Here is a 6,491-nt window from a genome sequence, read left to right as displayed (position 1 = left end):
AGACATGCAGTTCATAGTATACCCTACCTCAATAAAATTTGAAAAGATATATTGACATAAAAGGAGTTATATTGGTGAATAAATAAATGGGTTTTCTGTCTGTATGACCACATGAACTTTTATTAATTAACTTGTAAAAACATACTATTGATATAGAAATCATTATACAGGGTTTCTTTCTTGAGCAAAGTCTTTGCTCCCAGGTCCTTTTCCACCTAGGATAGTTACATTAAACGGTTCAGACGAAAGGAAATAATGCACAGTCCCCTCTCCTTTACCAGCACTGGTGTGCAACTTGAGATTCAATACTTCAGCAGGCATCCAGCCATGAAAGATGCATTTTCTTTAAGCAGGCATTCCATCCATTAACTTGGCATCAGGGTGGTGGTAGAACTACTTCTCTACCCTACTCATTCCTTTGTTCATGATAATAAGGTTAATACATCCACTCTTTTGTAAAGTGCATTAAGTGCATCTAGCCCTTGTTCTTGGTGATTACATATAGGTTCTTACATACAATGCATTGTCCATGGGTCTTTAGTGGAACAGAGAATTCTCACTATTTCCATTTGTTCCTAAAATAATGATCCTTATTATCATTGAATGATTCTGAAAATCCACTTATAGAATATTTTTTCCATGGTTCTACTCTCATTATTCTCTTTCCTTGTACTGTGATAGCTTCATTTTGAAGCATAACAGACCCTCAAAGACAGGATTATTGTTTAGATCATGAAAATTGTCATCCTAAATGAATCATTTTAATTGTGAACAAAGGTCACATTCTTCAAATTGGTTTTATGATAGTTTTTTAGATCATACAGAAGTCTGCCCAGAGTTTGTGGAGACATGAAACTCTGCCCTAAAGTGTTAAGTTCACTTGGGCTTAGCAGAATGACCTACTAGACTGAAAAGGACCTCTAGAGTTTTAGTAATTGAAACCTAAATTTTTCTTAGTCGATGTTCTTTGGCAGCTGCAATGCTGTGAACATTCAGAAATGAAAGAAAGTTTATAAAGGAAAATGTTCATGACTCTAGAGTTACAGTTTTTCTGTCGAAAGTTTCAAATCCAGATGTACTCCTTCTGTGGGAAGTATGGATTATAAGGATCTTTCTCTCTCTCTCTGATCACTGAACATAAAATATTACAACGAAAAGAGCATATCTGCTATTCGCACTTTTATAATGGCACATTCTTAGAGCCCCTGCAATTATTTATTGAGGTGATGAATGAATAAAAAAATGAATAAACATAGTTCTCTTTCCAGGGTTCTGGGATTTGTTTATTCAAAAAAATTTATCCCAGAGTGCTTTTAGTACAGGTCTTCTCCCTAGGACATAAATCTTGAGCCATAATATCTAGACCTGTTCTTGATTAATAGGAAAATTAAATTTCTTTTTTAGTGAAATAATTTATTGCCCTAACCTTAATATTCTTTTACCCAATTCTTTCCTTTCTCAGAAACATATCCACTATGCCCTGCAGAACTGGGCTTTCCAGTGCAGGAATGAATTAAGAGCAATTCTTAAAAAAAAAAAATAGTCTTAATATTGATGTCATTCTTTGGGGAGAGTCAGCTGTGCAATCAGTACCCTGCCTTTGTTTGGTACCCTGCCTTTGGTTGTTTACAAGGAATCCCCATTCAATTGTCTGTTGTCAAATGAACAGCATCATAATATTCTCAATTGTCCTCTAAGTGCAGAAATCCCCTTCCCTATATGTTTCCAATTTACAGTTTGCCAGTGAGGGGACTTCATGCAAAATATAGAAACCGGAAGAGAAACAGAAGCTATTCCTCTCCAGAGGTGCTGTTAACAGGCAGTTGAGCAGATGAGATTCTTGCCGGCTTCTCAGCAGGTCTGTTAGTATTGTCCACTTCACTGCTGAGAAACTTTCTCAGAAATTACTGAGAGTCATCACCATTTCCCCCAAACCATTTTCTTCAAGACTGCAACCTGAGATCTGTGATACTAGTTTCAATGAAACTTTCATCTGAGACTCAAATATCCTGCAGCCACTTTACTGATTCTGCTCCCATAGCCCTTCCAACATTCTGAAAGGCTGTAATTCCTACAATATACTAGTAATTACTAGAGTAAACTTAGAGCAATTTGTTTTCCTGACTGAACCATGAGTGATACAAGACCAATCAGACTTATTCATGATGAGGTTACCAAAGACAGAGGGAGATGAAAAACAGTGCACTATACTATAGCAGTTTTTAATAAGTGAAATTTCCAATAAACACATGAGCTACTAGTTCAAATTAGAAAAGAAGTTGACCCTTGGAGCATGGTGCATAAAAGTGAGTATAGAATCAGTCAGTTTGAAATTTAGATTGGGCTATGAAATATCACTGCTGTTCCTGCACATGCATCCTTTTCTACTAGGGACAATCCCTAAACTCTGGGCAAAATTCTGCTTAGGAAAACTCATCCCTGCTTTGAGAGAGGAATAGAGTTACCAATATATAAGAGAAACAACCCCTTCTGTTTGTATCACTTTGACAGAGAGCTAATTGCAAAAGTACATTACAGGAAGATAGAAAACTTTAGCATTTGGCATTTCAGAATATAGAATATACTCACTTTCACCCTATTAAAGCAAATGATTGAATCTTCTGGAGAGATTTCTCAGAGGAAAATAAATCTAAAGTGTTGGAGGAATAAAGGAAAACTAGCTTTGAAAAAAGGACACTAGAAATTTTGCTAAATCACATCACTGGAAAGGAATGTGGTATAGATGCCTGTAACAACATCGGAGGACCTCAAACACATTGAGTCGATAAAGGGAAGCCATACATAAAATTCATGTTGTGTTATTTATTTTATAAGAAATTCCAAAGAGGCAAAATTAATCATTAGTTACTCAGAGGATAACAGAGAGTACCTGCATGAAATGGCAGAGGTATAAATAGGTGGGGAAAGGATAAGGAACTATTTGGAAAGATGAGGATTTCTTTATGTGCATTGTTACATGGTCTTACATATTTGGTCAAACGCATTGTTTAAAGTGATTGCTTGTTATTATTATGCAAGGGCATACCTTGATAAAAATGAAAATCATGTGCAAATGCAAGATTAAGAAATTTGCAATTTGCAAATTGTTATAAATAAATGAAAACTTACCTCAACCCAGATACAAATAAATTATACCTTAAATTTCAATCATGTTACATCATTGGTAGGCTTAAGAGAATGTAGAGCAGGGGTGCAAACTTAGTTCAGTGGTATAATTCTCAACTGCCAAGTGGGAGACACAGAATCGATTCCTGGTCCATGCATTTCCCAAAAAACAAACAAACAAGCAAAACAAACAAAATTCAACAAATGTGTTGCAATAATGTGGTACGGAGAAAGAATGAAATGTGACCCTGCCATTCAGCATACAAAAAAAATAAAATAAAATAAGAGGATATGGAGCAATTTAGGCAATTAGAACCAAAGACTGGAATTCAATTGGTATTACAGAAAATGAAAACTGACAACATACAAAAATACCACATTTTTCTCCCAGTTAAATTCCTCATTCTTTTGCATATTTTATACTTCTGGTTACAACTTCCTTGATCCTTCTTTTCCTATTCATATTCTAAATTCAGCATAAGTGGGAGCTTCTCCTGGGAAACTACTCTGATCTTCAAATTAACTAGGTCATCTTCCCCTTTTCTATCATAATATTAATTATGTCATGTAATTTCTGTGTTTCTCAAACTATTTCAGCAATGTAAACATCTTAAGTGCATACAAAGCTAGCATCAGATATTTAGCAATTACAACTGTGTATTTAATTATGTAATAAGTATTTAAAATATCAAATTATCTAAATAATTAAGGGTATCTAAGAGTTCATTTTGAAAAAGAATTCAGTACATGAAAGTGAGTCATTTGTGAAGAGACGTATTTCTATGTAAAGGTGAAATTTTGCATTCTGGGTTGAAGAATGCAGTTCACTACTAATGAGTAGGATGAACCACTCAAAAAGGAGAAGGTAGAGGGCTGAGGATAGATGATGACAGAAGTGACAGCTGTCTGACTAATGCCTTGATTCAAGTATCACATTAAACAACATGTTGCTTAGGCCAAAATTTTGTCTCATTCTTTTGAAAACAACAAAATCTTTGAAGCATGTCCCTGAGGGCTTCTTTCACCTGCTGGTTCCTTAGGGTATAAATGAAGGGATTCAGTAAAGGAGCAACAGAGGTATTAAGCACAGCTACACATTTAATGAAAGTCACCCTTTCCCTTGCTGACAGCCCATGTACATAAAGATACAACTCCCGTAAGTTAGAGAGACAACAACCATGTGTGAGGAACAAGTGGAGAAGGCCTTTGCTCATTGTTGAATGGAAGGGAATCTTAGAATGGTTTTGACAATGTGTGTGTAGGAGAGGGCCATTAACAAAACCTGATCATGAGAGTGAATACAGCTAAGGCAAAAGCCATCAACTCAATGAGATGTGTGTCTGTGCAAGAGATTTGTAGGGTAGTAGAAGAGTCACATAGGAAGTGATCAATAGTTCTGGAGGCACAGAAATCTAATTTCAGCCCCAAAACCAAAGGGGGAAAGATGACTAGGAATCCAGTTACCCAAGAGCTGAGTACAAGTTGGTAGCATATTTTGTTGTTCATAATGACTGGGTAATGCAGGGGTTTGCAGATGACCACATAGCGGTCATAGGACATGGCAGCCAGAAGGTAAAATTCTGTAACTCCTAGCAAAAGGAAAAAGAATAACTGAGTTGCACAAGCATTGTAGGAAATTGTTTTTTCTCCAGTCGGTATACTTATCAAGAATCGTAGGATGCCAACTGTTGTGAAGGAAATTTCTAAGGAGAAATTTCGGAGGAAGAAATACATTGGAAATTTGAGGCATAGATCCAGCAGACTGAGGATGATGATGATGAAGTTCCCCATCATGCTTAACATGTAGTTGAGAAAGAGAAAGAGGAAAATTACAATTTGCAGCCGAGGCTCTTCTGTCAGCCCAAGCAGAACAAACTCTATCTCCACTGATTCGTTTTTCATTTCTCTTTCGTCCTATGAAATATAAAGAAAATTAAAAGTAAAGTTAGATGAAAGATGCATTTTATTTTCACTTGCAACTATATGAATCTCCACATTTTAAATCTACCTATGTGAATATATTTTCACAATCAACTTGGAGTTCATCAAAATGAGCATGTCTACCAATTCATCAGCTGTCTTTAATAAGAATGTTGATAGAGTCTTCCCATATCTAGACTTGAATAAATTCTATTTATAATCTAACAGGGAGTTGATCAGTTTTCTGAAATCTAGTTTAGCAATTGATCTATCAGCATCTTGCAGAGAAATGCTCAACAGAGTTTTCAAATATATCATGTTTTCTAATTTATGATTCCATTTATTTATCTCAAATTTTCATTTCACATTTCCTTTTCTTACTTTTATATGAGGCACTTTGATTCAGTTTTCCTAACTACCTGTTTGCTTTTTCTTTCTAACTTCATGCACTGCTTGCTTGTTCAATGGCCTTTATATACAATACTTAGAAACCTTTCCAGTATATTATTAACAATGGCTCAAATCTATATGACTTAGGAAAAGAAACACACAAACAGATAAGGTAAAATTGACATTGTGCTTTATCTTCCTTGTTAGCTTATTATATTGATAATGATATTTATGGTTGTGCAAATTACATTAAGAAACCAAAACTTTCAGTTTGAAAGCAACATATTAAGCACTACTTTAAGTTCTCACTAACTAGTGCTGTATCAATATGCCATAGTTATTAATCATAATTTGTTTTTCTTGAATAATTTCCTTTGTATATGAACAAAGCTTATTGGTCTTACCCAATTTTCAGAATTTCCAGGCAATATTCAAAAGTCTTTCTTTTATTTTCTTTTTTAATATATAAGCTATAATGGAGAAAGATGCCACATACATTATTTTCCTTTTTCTCTTCAATTAAAATGAAGTGAAGTTTTCTAGATTTTCCAGATAACTTGATATTATCCTTTCCCAGATATTTTTTACAAAGCTACTGGATCTTTAAAATTGCTCAATATTTTGGACTATTATCAACCACTCTTATTTTATATAGACATAAATATATATATATATTTCATGAATAACATGTTAATACTTGCATTTCACTACTGTAATTATGTTTCAACCCTGGAATTTTTTCATATACTCATTTGTCTCATATTATAATGAAATGTAAGACTGCATTCTTTCATGCATTGTATGTTAAATTTTTATGATTAATGGACTAAGTAAACTAGAACAGACATTGCCTCTTTATAATTTCTTCCTTGCTTTCTATCAATCATAATCTTAGTTTGGTGAATATGCTAATTTTCTTTAACCTCAAACTGGGTAGAAACATTTTTGTTTAAAATAGAAGAAGCAGTTACGATTTTAAAATGTATTCCACAAATGAAGCCGTGGATAGGTTAACTATCACGAGATTTATTAAGTAATCACAACCATTTATTATT

General features: G+C 34.2%; 1 pseudogene; it reads right to left on the bottom strand.

Moving 5' to 3' along the window:
* Window positions 1-4,061: 4,061 nt before the first annotated feature.
* Window positions 4,062-5,028, bottom strand: LOC143690610 (olfactory receptor 6C6-like; annotated as a pseudogene).
* Between the last annotated feature and the right edge of the window lie 1,463 nt (window positions 5,029-6,491).

Source organism: Tamandua tetradactyla, chromosome 7 (genome assembly GCF_023851605.1).
Source record: "Tamandua tetradactyla isolate mTamTet1 chromosome 7, mTamTet1.pri, whole genome shotgun sequence".
Lineage (NCBI taxonomy): Eukaryota > Metazoa > Chordata > Mammalia > Pilosa > Myrmecophagidae > Tamandua > Tamandua tetradactyla.
The sequence above is the reverse complement of the archived record's forward strand: the minus strand, read 5'-3'. Positions and strand labels throughout refer to the sequence as shown.